Raw genomic sequence first — 17,949 nt, 5'->3', positions numbered from 1 at the left:
AAAAGGCGGGCGTCCTCGCACTTTTCCAGGTCAGTGCGATGGGGTGTCGCCTTGCGGTGCGTGGCGCACGCTGCAAGACAACCCTTCGCACCTTCGAAAATACAGGACAATGCAGACAATGAAATGACTTTTTATTGCAGAATTCACAGCACATACAATAGCAGCAGTCAACAGAAAACATGCAGGTCAAGAATAAAATACAGCACGGAACGGGACATTACAGATCAAGCCACTGGTAACAAAAATCAAATGTAAGAAGCAGCACACATTGTCGAGAGGAACCTGCCAGCGCTCGTCGAGTTGCTGGAGTGGAGTGAAAAGGAGATCGTTGGAGCGCAGAGAACCAGGAGCCGCAGAACTGAACTGAAAGCAAAAAAAAAAAGGATCAAGTTAGCATATCTGATTTGCAGAATCCATTCACTTTATAAATAAGCCACCGGAATAAAGAAATATAAAAACACGCTCAGATTCAACAAGAAGCCAATGGGTAATTTCATGAGGAATCACAGACACATCCCACTGAAACGATATTCGTATATAACAAAAGTAGAACGAAACGAAAAGAAGTTATAGTCTAAACCCATTCCGGTGTTCAAATGCTGGGACATAAATCTTGTCTTACCGAGATACACAAATATAGTGTAGCACAAGGTAGGAATATAACTTACCTTGGAGAAAAGTATGTAGGTTTTTCATAACTGGAGGCCCGTTCTTGAAATCCCTTTGTCAGCTGTAGAAATAAAAACTTGAGAATTAGTACATTTAACTTTTTATTTTATACAATATTTTACAAGTTACACGAATTTAGGATGGTTAAGGAAGGAATATAACGTACCATGGGAAAAAAACACAAGATCCGTTCTTGAAATCCTTTTGTCGCCTAGAGAAATAAAAAAAACATACGAATTAGTAAATTAAACCTTTACAAGGGTTTATCATTTCGGAGCGGAAAGCGTTATTATAGCCCGAATCCGAAAAGCGGAGATTTCACAGCTACTGACTTTAGAAAGCAAATGTTTGAAGGTTAACTACAGCCTTTTTTCGTTAAAATAAACAGACCTTATCTTATAAAAACATACTTACATGAAAGATAGGATGGGACCGCAGACTTTTAAAACTTTGAGAGCACGCTCAAACAGAACACTCATTTCGGAGTCCTAAAACACAAATTAAACAGAAACAGATGCAAATAACAAAAGTTGCAACAACAATACATTTTTGTCCAACTTTCCTCAAAGTGAAATTTGAGTTTTAGCATTTAAAATCAGAAAATTCGAAATTAAACGCAAACGCACCTCACGCCGCAGAAACTCACCCCGCCGCCATCTTGCCGGGCGCACCTGTGGAACAGGTGGACGGGGCGTGTCCGCTGAGGAAGGTCACTCTGGGGGCGGGCTCGGCTCCTGAATGACAGCTGTGCACTCGTTTACAAGGGCTCAACACTCACGCTACTGAAGATAAATAGAAACTTGAACTCACCAAATCATACATTTAGTATTTAAAGGCTAAGGATTTTCAAAGAACCCAATTCACTGACGTTCCCCTACAAAACTGTTTGCCGGACTCGTTTATCTTGCGGCCAGCTGGTCGAATCAAGAGAAATGTGCTGGAGAGAGACCCCTGTCGCCCCTAGTCAGGACTGCACCTCTGTTGCACTGCTAGTGCCACACCTGTCCTGCAGGTGTCACAGTGGTATAAGGAGCTGCTTTTTCGAATTGAATTCCGATCTATGCATTTATAAAGGACTTAAACCCCCATTTTCCCTGTTTTGGAAGGCCCCGAAAATGGAGCCCCCCAAAACGGCCGGCGTGGTAGAGAACAGCCCCCTTTACAAACTCACCCCGACAGCATGAGAGCTTCACCCGGGGCTTAGGTCTCAGACTGACGGGGAGGCTCGGGGCTCGACTTTAATTCACACGACTCTCCGGGAGTCGATCTGCTCTCTGAACTTTAGAAGTGTCCGATGGTTCAGCCCGCGGAGCCACCAGGCCGGCTACGCAAAATACCGGCCATGTATATCTCTTATTCAGCCTAAAGCCAAGTCATAGCTCCGAGACGAGGCAGTTCCACCTGTTCGCTCTCTCATCAAGCATTATTTTTTAAACAAAATGTATTTAATGATTCTAAAGACAACTTAAAATGAAAAAAAAAACTACATGGACGATTAAATCGGTCTATATGTTTTGTACTCCAGCTGATGTCCGGGCAGAATATCCCTATAGTTCCTTAAAAACAGCAGGTGTCACGACATAATATATTTATATTTTCATGGGCGTTTGACAAGGTTCCACATAGAAGTTTAAAGATGAAAGATTTAAAAATCAAAAGCAATAGATGTAAATAGAAAGTGAACTGGTGTGTGCATAGAAAACAGAATAGTGACAAGGATGTAATGAAATAAGTTTTGCAATCAATGGAGCATCACTTCGCTCCTTATTATTACTATTAGAGACGCTATTACTTCATATACCATAATATGTGAAAGTTATTGTAGTCAAAATGCAGTCAAATGCACAGAGTGCAGGTGGTGAAAGTGTTGTTTATGAATAGCAGACCGCTGGCAATGAAGTAGTGGAAACAGAGTTTTATATTAACTGATACTGTAAGTGTCTCGAAAAGATGCAAATTCATTTTGATTACTTTAAAAAGTCATTAAAAGTCTATATCGTGTTCTACACTGTATACACAGGTTCTACAGTGAAAAGGGAACCACGGTCAGTGAGTGACGTACAGTACAGTAATCACAGGTGAGACTGACTGTCAAACACTAACAGTATAATTCTTACTGCTTGACCCAAAGCTAAAAGACGGAATTCTGAAACACTGTTTCTGGCGCAAGGGTGTCGCTAACTTCTAACCTTTTACTATTGATGATAGATGGGGATGGATATAGTATTTTGAATTAAAATGCACACAAATCGTAAATTCTCAATTAAAGTTTCAATAAGGTTATTTCATCAGCGGTTCAGTTAAAAGTATGGAACGGGATTGACTCCAGTTACTTGTGTCGGAAAGAGTGAGGGATCCATGTCAACTCCAGGATCCAGTCCGTGTTTTAGACATGTCTAATTAATTAACAGTCCACAGTTAGGTGTGATCAATCTTTATCCGCCTTCAATTAGTGTCCTTTTAAAATGGTTCTGGCAGGAGGATTGCGTCTTTGTCCTTAAATGGCGGCTTTGCAGCGACAGGAAAATACTCCCGGGATGTTTTGCTTTATTTGGTAAGCAGAATGTCGGTCAAATTTGCTTCATATGTGGATGGGAACAGTTCAAAACGAAACGAGAGAAGGCATCATAATTAAGAAGGCGGACAGTAACTGGCTTTGAAAGAGACGTTGAATTCAAACTAAACCAGTAACTTTCGTATCTTTTTCAACAGGCGAAATAGAACGGATTATTGTTACTATTTAAAATGGCTACCTGTATTTTTAATGCTTTCTCGGGTCTGTTGGTGTTTCAGCAGGTGTCTTATTGACTAGTTTCTCCTCTTCAGCTTCCCAGACTTCCTGTCCTCTACAACAGCCTGACTGCCGAAGCGCAGAGCTCCCGTGTGGCGTGAAATCGGACAGATGAGCGGTCAGTTCGAAGGTGAGACTCCAACCGGTCTGCACTCTGCTTGCAGAGCCTCTTGCTTTCGGGTTTAAAGAAAGAGCTTTGTGTTCGTAGTCGGAGAAATCCCAGGACCAATGGACTTTTCTCAGTATGGTAAAGCAATAGAATGTGATGAAGAAACCCACAGCTGCGCTCACGTAATCTGAGGGTGGGGGAAATATGGTTTCGCTCCGTTGAACACCTCCCAGCGAATAAATAGGTTATTTTCAAAAACAGGTGCTACCTTTGTATTGGCTTTGGCGAGAGGCCAGAACTTGCGCCTATATGTGATAGAAACGCTTTTTCTCCCCTGTTCAAGCAGCAGCAGTTGATCCCGGACACCAGCCGCACTCACCTCGCGGTCCCGGGTGGCCACCGTCTCTCCGGCCGGCTGTCCTGACTGGAGCGTTTCCTCTCCCGGGGCTCCAGACTGCGGGCCGCCGGAGCGTCTGGATAACAGCCGGTCGTGTTACACCTGTACTGTTTCTATTTCGACTTTTGCAATAAACTAGTCTTTGGATTGTTTCTTTAAACCAATTTGTTTGGGTATCTTGGATCACTTCATGTTGGAAGTGAGCCTCCACATAAGATCAGCCTCCTGTTTCTTTAATGAGCCTGCATCTGTCTCCTTTACCCCTTCAGGCTGCTCAGAGTGCCACTCAGTCATGAATTTAAGGTGCTTCATCTTCATCCATGGTAGCTGTTGCACAAGCTTCTTCCCTGCACTTTGCCTGTAAAACTCCAGCTGTTGCTCAAATGTACACAAAGGCATGTAGCCTGTGGACAAGCAACTGCTTGATTGCACAACTGATGTTGGTAAAATAATTCTGTAGAGGCATTTGCTTAATGTCATAGCTCTCTCGAAGTGAATATTGCTCTTGCCCAGCCTGCTTCTGGCAATGGGCAGGTTCAGCTCAGAGCTGAGTCCTGCTTGCAGCTTGACTCCTGAGACCCAGAAGGGACAAGAGACTCCACTATTAACTGAAAGTGTTTTGTGTAGAAATATTCAGTGTGTGATTAGCAGGGATTTGAGAGAGAATGTAAAGCCAGCAGAGATGTTTAATGTGCTTTCCTGTGGCTGAGAACACCATGAAAGAACAGTGATCACAGCACTGTACGAGAACAGCACACTGTCCTCTGAAAGAGCACTAGATGGTTAATTATCACCTGTGTGATGCAATAACACATACCCACAATCTGCTTCACAACACAACAGCTCTGAACACCATTCCACATTTAAGAAAGCATTTTGAGAACAGACTAAATAACTAAAGCAATTTAACAACCAAGGATTAAGATGTGCGTATATTTCAAAGAAGAAACACTAAAACTCTTCAAGTGTTTAACTATCACTCAGTGACAGAAAAAAAATCATTTTGAACATTCAAAAAGGAATAAACTTTTAATCTGCAGGAAGCAGAATTCACCTTGGCAGTTCTTCTTTAAAATATTTACTGTTTACTACTTTAGGACAAAAACATATCAAATGTAAATCAATCTTAATGTCTATCCTGGTCTCTGAGAGATTTGTCTAGTCCCCACAGCATAGACACAATGAAAGAAACTGGAAGTTTACTCAGAAAAAGACATTTCAGAAGGAAAACCATTCTTTGTTTGCTTACAAAGTTAGTTTACATTTCCTTTTTTTCACAAAAGAAAACATGAAACATTAAACTATCCACTGATTCCTTGAAAAACAAGAGACATGAAGAGATACAACTTTCAACATTTGTTACTCCAGGTGCAAAGCTGTTACTGAAAACAGAGAATGTGTATAAAATGATCACTCTGTTGTTTTCATAACAATTCCAACATTTTCATATCAACCTTTCTTAAAAGAATTAGGGATGTGACATATTTTAAACCCCTGAAAGACAAAATCCTACATCAAAACTCCCTCTTAATGACGTAAGAACCTGCTGTTCAGAATGACCTCTCATGCAGGTGAGGCTGCAGACTGTGTTGAGTGTCCAGGTGGTCCTCATGATCCCCCCAGCTCAAGAACGCAGGGGAAAGGCCTGTGATCATCAGCACTGTTGAGAGTTACATAATATAGAAATACAATCAGTCTTCTACTAACAAATATGAAAACAGATTTCACTGTGACATGGCTACTTACTGTAGAAGCAAAACTGCTATGAAACCATTTCATGTCTGTTTCATGTACAGTAATTGATATTGAAAATCATGAGCCTAAAAATCAGTCCTAACAATGTGCCCAACATCCATCTGTAGTACTCAGTTTCTGGCCTTCACCTGACTAGTTTTACTCTGCTCCTATATACATACAGATACACACATTTAAGTGCAGTGACAAACAGAATTCCCACAGTTCAAAACAACTCATGACAGGTTTTCTGTAGAATTGGGTTGTCAGCAGCAGGGAGGGACAGTTGCTCAAGCCCAGAGGAAAATAGAATCCATACAAAGCCTATTGTTCAATCATTATCTATGATTCATTATATAGCTGTATGTAAAATGTTGTCTTAAATAACTGTGATAGAAACCAATTAAAGCTGTCTAGAATAATAGCACAAGTGTCAGTGATGGGTTTCTGCTAGGATGACATGGCTCTCAAATCACACCATTCATGTCCATAACAAGATTTGATCTCAACTAGAGCTGCATCAGGTAAGGCTGGAAGTGACATGCTTAGTACAAGTCCAGGAGCATGTAAAATTACCTTTCAGCAATCGTGAAGCTCAGGTGTAACTTCACGAGTTTGAGGTGAAATGACCTGTCTGAGCGCTGTAGGGCCCAGGATATTTTAAGTTCACTCCAGGAGTCTCTGTACTGGGGCTTTGGTATGGACATTATGGGCCACAGGGGAACAGTGCCACCTAAGACCATTAGCTCTGTAATATCCTCCAGCACCTGCGCTGATGAAGTACTGCTCACCCCACAGGAGCCCAGGACACTTCATCCACAGGTGGGGCCCCTTCCTCCAGCCTCAGGGGTGACCTGTCGCAGCTGCTCACTCTCCACAGACCAGCTGGAGGAGTGAGAACAGGCAGAGAGCGAATTCAACAGGAGACCCCGGGAGGCCAGACTGTTGCTGAGAAAATAGGAAAGTGAAAGTAATGCCAGGCTTTCTATTTAAAATAAAAAAGCTAAATCTCAGATTGAAACACGTCGCTCTTAGGTAATAAGTATTCAATGTAAACTAAATGAAAGTGTGATGCCGCGGGGGTTACAGGCATCTGTAAGGTTGATCAGTAGATGGAACCCAAGACCAGAACACACCTGAGGCAAATAGCAGTTAAAAACACAGGTCTACCCTGATAAAATAAAACAAACAAACACAGAGCGACTTGTCTCCAAAACACCCTGGCAAACAGATAATGTAGCCATATGAAAAAATACATTTCTTCTCAAAGGAAGAAAAATCTGTCCAATTTCTCCCTCAAAAATAGAGCCAATCATGCCTTCTTACCCGTACAAACCTCCCTTCTTGAATTCAAAAAGTAACTATGTGTGCTATTTTATCTTTCCCTTTTTTTCATCCACTTTCAGTTTTTAACTAGAGTTATGCAAATGTGCAGATGTCTTCCACAAACTCAGAACTGTATATATGTCCAGTGACTTTTGGAATAATTTATAAAATACAGGACTAAGCTCTTCATGACTTGTTCATTTTTGCAAAGTATTGCCTTCCAGATTTTGCAGGCACATTCATTTACGAGTCTTTAAAACACAAAAAACACACACTCCACTTGTTTAGATGTTACAGTAAAGGGAGACACACCAGTGGGCCCAATCACATTGTTAAAAATAGGTTCTCCTAGTTCTCTACTCTCGAACAGAGCAAAAAAAAAATCAATTCATTTACATATTGGGGTGTGTGCTCAAGCCAGCTCCCATTTCTAAGGGGCACCTGGCCAATCATGGTTTAGATCCTACGCCACGCCTCCTGTACATTATTTCTATTCATTACTTTCTCCACCTTGGAATTATAATCTCTTTTAGCCAGTTTCAATTCTTCCTATATATTCCTCTGAATCACTTTCCCCTCTCAATCTATTATAGGTTTGAATTCCTGCTCTTTCTTTTTGGATTAGATCAGATCATCATGTCGGTGGTTTGATATGAACTTAAGGCGTTCTTAATGTTACCATAACAGGGATCTAATGTCCTAGAACCTCTTGTGTAGCCTTTTACAAACTGATAATCATTAGGGAGAACTGACTTAAGCAAACAGCCATTGAAATCTCCCAAATGAATTTCTGAGGCAGTTTTATAATCAGCATCAGGAGAAATCTACAGAAGAGTTGCAAACGCCTGCCCAAACTCCCATGGCAGGTAGCGAGGTCATAAAGAAACAGAAAGGAGTCCCCGATCTGGTGAGTTAAAGGCGTGTCAGATCAAAAGGTCTGTTTTTTACTTTTTTATCTTATACTATCTGCTCTTGATTATTTCTTAACTTTTTTTTCTTCTTCTGTCTTCTACCCCTGCCCTTTCTTTGTTTTGCTATGGTTTAGTTCCATACACAGTCTTTGTTTTCCTGTTGTCTTCCAACACGTTCTCTATGTTCTTTTCCAAATGGGAAATCACGTACTCACCATATCCAGTCAGCTGTAGTTTGTGTGCAGCTTGGCTTCAGTTTCTACTCTCTGTCATCTCTGAGTTTGATTTATATGGCCTGCAGGTACGAGCACTGCTCTGTCTTGTTCCACTTCAATCATTATTGCGGTGTTTTATGTTGCAGTACTTCAGTTTCGCTATCTTAATGAGATCAAAAGTCTTATTGACCAATAATAAAGCTTGCAATAAAAACAGCTCCTCAGTATACAAACAGCTGACCAATAGGAGATAGAGGTACTCCAGCCACCAGTCGACAGAGCGTGGCACTGGGTTCTAAACTTTGCCAATAAAAACTCCTCAGCTCTTCAGTCAGGAAGCAGATCTGGAAAAATAAAACATAGTATTACTACCTTGTAGCCTGATCTCACATTAGGCAAGTCTGAGCCTACTCAAGACCAGTACAGAAGCTGGAATCCAGACTGTTGCTGCAAGTGGGGTTTGGGGTGGGAGAGACCTGTAGTAGGTGCTCTTCCATCTTACCCCTTGCTCTAAGAGGTTCAGTCATTACGATGTTTAAGGTCTATAAAGATTAAAGTGTAGGGATGTTACCCTGGAGTCGTGGCTAAATTCATGGCTAAACCTAGGCTTGTTTTCCATTAATTTAATTTCTCTTTTCCTCTAACTGGGAGAGGGCCTGTTGGTGCATGTCACCAGTTTCTGCTGCATTTTCACAATGAATAAAATGAATCCCCACCACTATGTCAAACACCACCTACAAAAGAGGACTGAGCCTTGTGTGGTAGTGAAATAACTGCAGTAGGATGAAACCCTTCTGAACACAAGAGACCAAGATTCTGCAATGTGAAAGGTACAGCGCTGCTTGCACAGTCTATTTCAGAGACACGTCTGCATATATGACACTAATGCAAGCTTTGTGGAATTCCCTGCATACTGTATTAACATTACATGCCTGCCCCTACAATGCCAAAGTAGTCATACAAAATAGCTAAGGAAGAATGGTAACTGTGCCATGTACCCAGATTAAATAAATCTACTCTCAGTGCAATTTAGTAACAGAACCCTATATGCTCTAGAGTAAATGGAGACTCTCTCAACCACATTTTGGGGGGAGGCTGAGTGCTGCAGTTTCTCTTTTTACCTATTAGAAGACCATTTAATGACTTGGACTAAGCATCCAGCTGATGTAAAATGCTATAGGAGTCACAACAAAATGAGGACCCTTTAAGGAGCTCCTATCAGTGAGTGATCAACTTACATAACTGCAGTCTCTCCACCCCCCACAGTGGTCCTAGGTAAATAGTGGAGGACATGTAAAACCACTTCCATTGGTGTTTCAGGATGAGGTCTGGGAAGTTGCACAGATTAAGTAGGCAGAGACTTGCATTACAGGTGTGTCAACTGAAGTTCCTGGGTTAGTGCCAGGTGCCATTTGTCCCTTTACGACTGACCAGTACATGAGAAGATACAGCAGTTTCCCTCCACATTGCATTGTAGTCCAATGAAAGCTACGCCTGAAGGCACTGATCTTCAGTCCAATAGAGCATCAGGGTCTATACAGTGGCACCACAGAGGACAGAGTTAAAAGCTGTACACACACAAGACTTCCAGTGACACCTTGACTTTATTGTACAGACATGACAGGTGTTACAAGAGCAGGCTCAAGGACATGACAGAAGGTCAGAGGAGCCCTATACAAACCACAGATCCTGGTTCCACATCACAGATGTGGTGCTGATGATCTCCCATTGCTATTGGAGAACTCCAGTTGCTCCAATCGTCCCAGGAAGGAATAAAAAGCATCACAGCCCACCTCTCCATTCTTCCCCCGTGGTGATCAAAGGGGCTCTTTCAGAAGTGTGTGGGGGGGAAGAGAGAGAACATCTTGTGAAAGGAAAGATTACATGACCAAGTCCTGACACCACACACACTGGACACTCATACCCAGGCCAGTCACACATTGGACTCCCAAGCATGGAGAGCATGCTCAACCTCATCCAGAACATTACCATCACTGAAGGTTGGTTTCCATCACTGTCCAGTGGAGATACTGCTGTGAGGAAGCAGCCTTTAGCAAAAAGGGACTGGATTGTTTGGCTGATGCTTTTATCCAGAGTAGCATCATTTTCTAGTCATTTCAACAGCTAAGCTAAGGACCGCAGTGCCCTACCTGGAATTTCAGTGGAGGGATCTCTCTCCACTGGCTGTGCAGCAGGGTCAAGCTGGGTTTCTGCATCCCAGAGTCAGTAGCATACTGGGCCCTTCCCTTTTCAGCTGTCCTTGTCCCCGGTCCCTTGGAATGGGGTTCTTGTGACTAGGGAAGGGATTCCATAAGAGCATGCTGCCAAGACATACAGGAAAGATCAATGCAATGTACATCCCCAGGAAGACTCAATTGTGCAGAGTGTCAGTCCTGTACTGAAGGACCTACTGCCTCCAGAGGCGGTACAGAAGTACAGCCAGCTAACCCTCATCTAGAAAATACAGAAAGACGAATGTGGACAAGCTCAGCTTGGTTTTGCATACGACACCCTGAACATCTCCTGGTCAGTGTTGCAATGCCAATTTCCTCCACAGCTCTAACTCACCCCAACATAGCTGACCCATGAGCTGGCTCACACATCCTAGCATATGTGGCTCCCCCTACTGGACAGCATCACTTACTGTATTTCCAAACCACAGCTCAGCTTGTTAAGTCCCACAGAGGATCAACTGGTTTCAGGAACAGTTCTGGTTGAATGTTCCAAACCAGTGACATCTTGCTCTTCTCACCAAACAAAGCCCACTACTCCAAAGCCACAGGAGCATGGGCAAAACTCACACTGAATAATTCTCATGTTCCTCATCAATTCAAAGCACAACATAAATACTTTCCTCCCAAACTTCACTTTTATAAGCCTGTTCGTTAATTACAGGGGCTGGGCTAATTCCATGGGAACCTATCCCCAAAGCCCTACAATCCTCATGTGGAATGCCCAGGTGAGTCCAGCTCGATAGTGCACACCTGCTTCCAGATCCCTGTCTGCTCAGAAGCCATCTTGGCTCAGAGAAACACCACAGCCTGGGCTTGAGCCAAAATGCAAGGTGCCTACAGAAGCCTTCTAGGGACAGTGCAACATTGCTTTAATCCATTTTCCTTGAACGTTATTAGTTCCTAAACATTTCACCATAACTCAATCAGTTTCAGAAATCGTTTAGTAGAAAAAGATAATGATTTCGTAATGGTTTATATATATTCCTTATACATATACAGATTTGTGATGAACTCTTAAACCACTTCTGCATCCCTACCCAGTATTCTTCCTCTTCCTCTGTCAGAACACTTGTCTATGTCTGCTACATGCCTCGATGCCTCCACGACCTCGTGGATCACTGACTACCTGACAGGCAGACCACAGTCTGTGAGACTTCAGAACTGTGTGTCTGAACAGGTAGTGAGTAACACAGGGGCACCTCAAGTTCTTTCTCCATTCCTCTTCACCCTCTATACTTCGGACTTTAAGTACAACTCTCAAAGTCATGCCACCTGCAGAAGTTCTCAGATGACTCTGCAATTGTGGGATGTATCAAGGGTGAGCAGGAGGAGGAGTACAGAGGACTGGTCAGCAGCTTTGTGGAGTGGTGTGGGGTGAACCACTTGGAACTAAATGTAACAAAGACAAAGGAACTGGTGGTAGATTTCAGGAGGAAAAAGGTCAAACCTACTCCTGTCTACATCAATGGGAGTGGTGTGGAGATGGTGGACTCTTACAAGTACCTGTGAGTGCACATTGACGATAGACTGGAATGGTCTAAGAACATCGAGGCCATCTATAAGATGACTTTACTTCTTGAGGAGGCTCAGGTCCTTCAATGTGTGTAGTAAGATGCTACACATGTTCTATCAGTCGGTGGTAGCGAGTGCCATTTTCTACGCAGTGGTGTGCTGGGGCTCTGGGATTAGAGCAGTGGATTCCAAAAGGCTGACCAAGCTCATCAGGAGAGCAAGCTCTGTCATTGGGTCTGACCTGGACCCCTTGGAGGTAGTGGCTGAGAGGAGAATGGTGTCCAAACTAGAGGCCATCATGGACAACTTCTCCCATCCCCTCTATGACAGGCTTGCAGGAATGAAGAGCACGTTCAGCAATAGACTGATTCATCCACGGTGCGACAGGGAGCGCTACAGGAGGTCATTCTTGCCTTCTGCCATAAGACAGTACAACGCATCCACCTTGCGTCTTGGCAGAGGCAACATCGACAGTGACCTGTTTCTGGACTAAATGCATCTACACATCTACTGCTACATCTGTTCTCTTTCTTTTTCTTTTTCTTTTTCCCGTTTACAACCATTTTTTGTGCAATATATGCCAGGGACCTGTGCAATACATTTATATTTATATCTATAGCTACATCTATATTTATATTCATATGTGTGATACGATTTTCTGTGTACTGTTCTATTCTAGTTTCCTCTTGTGTGTCCGGACTGTGAGTAACTCTTGTATTGTATTGTATGTATTGTACTATTAGTATATAATTCGTTACACTGTGGCTGTGTTGTGTGTGTTAAGCTGCTGTTGCACTGCAATTTCCCTCACGGGATCAATAAAGTATCTATCTATCTATCTATCTATCTATCTATCTATCTATCTATCTATCTATCTATCTATCTATCTATCTATCTATCTATCTATCTATCTATCTATCTATCTATCTATCTACGATTGGAGTCTCTTGTATTTAAAAAATAAAAATTATTGTTGAGAGTGTTGAAATTTGAGGTAGCTAAGGAGATTGGGGGATAATATTGAGACATGTGTTTTGATGCCCTGTATTGGCTGATGATTTTAACAGTTTTTCCCAGTTGAACAGCTTCCTTCCCTTTGCACTGAGAATTGGTCTGGTGGTTTGGTAAGCAGGCACTTAAACTTAAACTAGCAGAGTGACTTTTTGAATCACCAGTAGAGTCTGAAATAACATTTTCTTTGTGTTTGCTTAAGGTTTTGGCTTCTCCTCATGTACTCAAAGAAGCCCAGCGCCTATCAGTTTTCAGATTCATCCCTTGATTTCTGTAAATCCCTTCTTCCCCTAAAAATAATTGTTTCGGACACAACCCATTATGAATGAACTGCTCTTACTGCTTCTACCAGTTTGAACACTTCAGGAATGGGAGATGGACCATGAACATCTTCCTCAAAAATGGTCACATATCCCCTCTCAGAAGGGCCAAAAAACTCGCAAGACATGTCTTGTTAGTATAAATCCTACCAGAGGAGCATTTACATAAACTAACACAGAGGTGTGAAGACATATAACCCTCATTTTCTCCTAGATTCACTGGATTGTTTATGGCACATGTGTTGTTAGATCCACTTATAACAACTCAGGTCTGTCTCCTTACAGCCAAAGCTCACTCCTTGTCATCCAGAGCCAGTATCCAGATGGATACTGCACGCACTTGCTTACTGACCTTGGCCACTAACTTTCTCTTTGCTGCTTGTTTGACACCAAGCAGCCCCAGGCCTCTCCAAAGTGACTGTCCCACAAAACCTCTACAGCCAGCTTCAGCTGGGAGACTCCATACTCTCCATCCATTTCTCTGACACATTCAGGGATAAGGGACTGATATTGCCTGAGTTTTCGCTCATGTGCCTCCTCTACCCTTATTAACGACCACATTTTTAATGACCACAGAGAGTCAGGACCTCGGTTTTATGTCTCATCCGAAGGGCGGCGCGTGTTTACAGTAGAGTGTCCCTGTCACTATACTGAGGCATTAGGACCCACATGGACCGCAGGGTGAGCGCCCCCTGCTGGCCCCACTATCACCTCTTCCAACAGCAACCTCAGCTTTTCCCGGGAGGTCTCCCATCCAGGTACTGACCAGGCTTCTTGGCCAGGAATGAGAGTGAGAGGGAGCTAAAGCTCCACTGGGGGTGGAGGTAGTTCGCAGTGGGGACTGGGCACAGGAAAGGTCCACTGGCAGCTGTGTGTGCACAGCCTAGGACACGAGAGTGAGGCACTGAGGGGCTGTGTGGTTCTAACATGAGTGCGTCAAGGCTCAGCCCGACAGTGAGGAGCTGGAGACTGGGTGTGATGAGTGAGCTGAGTCTGAGTGTGAGAGGGAGACTCTGGAGACTCTGGTTTGTGTGAGACCCGGCCAGGAGGTGTCAGGAGACGATGTCAGTGGCTGGAGGAGGACCTGGAAGCCCGAGGGCTGGCTGGTCATGAGAGGACCAGTGGCTACAGGGGGGAGAAGGAGGCTCCTGGAGGGGTGGAGAGGAGCAGGGAAGCTCCTGGAGAGATTGAGAAGTGTCATTGAGGTGCAGGAAGGTCTGGAGGAGAAGCAGCCTCGGTCGATGCTGAGTCGGCCTGCCAGTAAGGCAAAGAAGGCGATAGAGCAGCTCTGGTCAAACTGGATTGATCGAGTCGAGGGCTATCCGCTGCTTCTCCCTGACAAGGACTAGCCAGAGGGTGAGAGCTGGAGGTGAAGCTAATTGAGCTCAGGACACCACGAGTGAAGAACTCAGCGATGTGAGGGACCTAGGGCTTGATTTCAGAGGAGATCAGAGAGGACAGAGACATCAGCGAGCCTGAGCCTGAGCCAGACATCTGAGCCTGAGTTGTCCATAGTGGCAGCCACTATCCTCATAGCCTCACACACCTCTTTGCAATCAGCCAGCTTTCCTTGACTGAGTTCTTCCTCCCTGTTGCTTTCACCAGCTTCTAGAGTCTCCACCTGAGCCTCTCGCAGTACTTGGGAGTCTTGTCCTGGACACCATTTGCCTGTGGCGCTGATCCTGCTCCAGACCTTCTTAGGAAATTGTTCATCTCCTGCCAGGTAGGCTCCAACTCTTCAAAAGCACTGGTGGGTCTGTCTGGTTTAGCGAGTGAAGCCATCGTCTCCAGCTCCTCCTGGTCTCTGGGGTCACTGTGGGTTCTTACCAATATTCTTCCACCTCCTCTTTTGTAAACTCCAGCTTCCCTGATGTTTTATCCATTTGTAATGCTGAGGGTTAAGGATTAAGGATTAGCAAAAGGGTTGCACTGAGGTTGAGAAATTTTAATTTATTAGAATGTAATACTGCATGTACTTCAGTCCAGTAGTGTTGAAAATCATACTAATGAGTTAAGTAGCTACTGCAGTTAACCAGTTGAAAAAATAAGTTGCAGTAATACAGTGTGGACTTCTTTGACATGAACCATGTGAAACGTGAAAGGATGTCATGGGGAAGTGTATTTATAAGTTCTTTACACAAAGAGTTGTGGGAGAGTGGCACAGGCAAACCAGCCATTTTGTTTAAACCCACAGCCTCTTTACTTTTGAGTAATCTGACTTCTTGTTGCAGAGTTTAGATAGATCAGGTTATAGAACAGTAAGTGTCTCAGTAGTCTATGGGGACAAAAAACGATTTTGGAACTTGTAACTCACGGGGGCTTCTGTAAACAGGCACGATTTCTTTAACAAGTTTCCAGGTGGAGTCAGAAAAAAAGCAACCGGAACCGTCAGTCTGTAACCACGCCCACCTGCATGACATCTCTCGCAGGCCACGCCCCGCGCACCTGTGCGCCGGGTTCTGCGGGAGAGAAGGGAGCTGAGTGCGTTTGTTCCGCGTCTTTTATGATTATTTCTTATTTTCCTTTATTTGAATGTATATTAAATTTAACTCGTGTAATTATGTTGTCTTAACGTAGCAGATGAAAGGGGTAATATACGAATTTTCTTTGGGAGCTAAATAGCATTTTACCGGCATTTTTACATTTTTTAGTTTCCAACGCCTCACTTATTTTTAAAAAGCAACTTGTTGTCACAGACAACGTGTATTCCTTTTACATCAAAGGAAACCTCTGTTATATCAGAATGAAAACGTCGCTTATCCGTATTTTAATCTTTATAAAAAACCTGGTGAACTTTGTTCATAAAACCACGCGTGTGCATTTATCCAAACAAACAGTCGCCTACCTAGAATTTAAGGGTTTTTTTTTCATTATTTTTCAGAGTGGGTCTAGAGATTATGTTCTTATATTCGCTCGGTAAATTAGCTTTGCAGCTAATGATTTTTAGTTTCAATGGTTGTTTTCAATGGGTGTTTTCAGTTTAGTGTCTTTGGGCTGGACATGACTCGCACTTAATGGAAGAATAAACGTAAGTATAAGCATTTTATTAATTTCTTTACATCTGTCTTCTATCATATATATTGTGCGCTATCTGCTCTGATGAAAACATCGTTTTCAACTAAGAAAACGTAGTTTAAAGTATCTTTCAATGATCTAAATACTTGTGTTCTTGTGTTTCCAGTTTGGTATCTTTGGACAGGACACGCTTGGCACAGCTGCTTGAATTATCTGTGTAAGTATAAACCTTTTTATTCGTTTACACATATCGTATTGAAGTACACTGTATACTGATGTTGTTGGAAAAGTGATGTACTTTGTCAAAAGAAGACTCAAACTAGGCGATACTAGATTTCTCCAGGGCAGAAATGGGTTTGACCCGACAACATTGTAGGCCTGCTGTTTATAGAAATCATTTTCTGCTGAAACTGCGATCACTTAAGATTCTGTGATTAGCATAATCCAGATTCATTAGAAACCGTTTTAGCTTCCAAATTGCATCACATCAATTAAGATAACGGAACCTCTAACGATGTGGATTGGTTATTTGTGTGTTAAATATGTTGTTGCAGAAAAAGAATATGCTAATCAAAATGGAAATGATATTTCTAATCGACACGCTGTAGCTGTTTTGTGGTCTTCACACTTCAAATGTAACTGCTTCTATACCTTGTTGAACACGAACATTCTCTGTTGCACCAGGCTAATCGCTTTATTGCTACTGTATCTTTTGAACGTGTGAATCAGTTCAGAAACTCGGTTGAACTAGCTAGGATAATTTCGAGATCCTGTTTTTAACCGAAAGTTAATACTGATTTCTGTTGTTTTACAGGAATTGCAATGACGTTCCAGTCTTCATTCCGGTCGCTGCCTCGACAGAAGCCTCGGAGAAACAGTAACGTGCTGTATGTTTCCGTTTTAACATGCAGTTGCTTGCAAATGTTTTCTTACTCTGTTGACTTGTAACAGTATTTAGCGTTAATGTAGCCGTGCTTTTACACTTTGTAATTTAAATGCATGTTCATTTTCACTTCGAAGCTTGTGCATTTGACGTATTGTAATGCTTTGTTTTGTATGCCATTTTCGCTCAATAAATTGTTGATTGAACCTTGATTTTGTTCTTTCATTTTTTTGTGCAGAGTTCTCTACCCCTTGGCCCTGAAAAACCCCGGTGTTGGTGAGTTTTTTGGCGGAGAGATTTTGCTAACAGTTTGTGGCCGCAAGGGGGCGCCCTATCGCTTTTTGACTTGAAAAGGTCAAAGGCTACCCCCTTTTTAAGCGTGTCCAGATTTTCCCGCCAAAAAACTTAGTATCTGGGGTTTTTCTCGGGGTGTGGTAGCAATCTAGCCGAGCCTCGCCCACCCCCCCTCATTGGAGAGGGGTAGGCGGGGGCTGGCTGATTGACCGCAGCTCTAGCCAGGCCCACTCGCTCTCGGCAGGAGAGGATGGCAGGTTGGTGGTGGCTTTGGTCCCTGCAGGGAGGCAGGTCTCCTGGGGTGTGGACTTAGAAAGCTGTCAGTTGCAAGCTGTGACTGATAGGCTTAGTCCGCCCTGGGTGCCTCCTCTCTCTCGGGCCGAGGCCATCTCCAGCCTGCCTTCCCCTCCTGCTGGGAGTGAGGGGGCTTGGCTAGAGCTATCCTCCCTTCTCCTCCCCCCAGGGCTAGACCCACGCTCCCTCCTAGGGACCCTTTTCCCCCCCAGACTATCTAAAAAGGCGGGCGTC

The 17,949-nt window shown here is 43.3% G+C and overlaps 2 long non-coding RNA genes across 4 annotated transcripts; one reads left to right on the top strand and one right to left on the bottom strand.

Moving 5' to 3' along the window:
- Positions 1-114: 114 nt before the first annotated feature.
- On the bottom strand, positions 115-3,704 carry LOC148645188 (uncharacterized). Of its 2 annotated transcripts, XR_015928431.1 has the most exons (6): positions 3,423-3,704; positions 1,296-1,451; positions 1,084-1,157; positions 836-880; positions 669-730; positions 115-363 (listed from the first exon to the last, which is right to left on the bottom strand). It is a non-coding gene; the product is annotated as an uncharacterized LOC148645188 (long non-coding RNA). The 2 variants fall into 2 exon arrangements; XR_015928430.1 differs by lacking the exons at positions 1,296-1,451; positions 3,423-3,704 and having other exon boundaries at positions 1,084-1,288.
- Positions 3,118-4,126, top strand: LOC148645187 (uncharacterized). Of its 2 annotated transcripts, none has more exons than XR_015928426.1 (3): positions 3,118-3,223; positions 3,496-3,578; positions 3,916-4,126. It is a non-coding gene; the product is annotated as an uncharacterized LOC148645187 (long non-coding RNA). The 2 variants fall into 2 exon arrangements; XR_015928425.1 differs by having other exon boundaries at positions 3,913-4,126.
- The last annotated feature ends 13,823 nt before the right edge of the window (positions 4,127-17,949 follow it).

The sequence above is a fragment of the Lepisosteus platostomus genome, chromosome 19 (assembly GCF_059453375.1).
Source record: "Lepisosteus platostomus isolate fLepPlt1 chromosome 19, fLepPlt1.hap1, whole genome shotgun sequence".
Lineage (NCBI taxonomy): Eukaryota > Metazoa > Chordata > Actinopteri > Semionotiformes > Lepisosteidae > Lepisosteus > Lepisosteus platostomus.
Note: the sequence above shows the minus strand (reverse complement) of the source record. Positions and strands in the feature narration are given on the sequence as shown.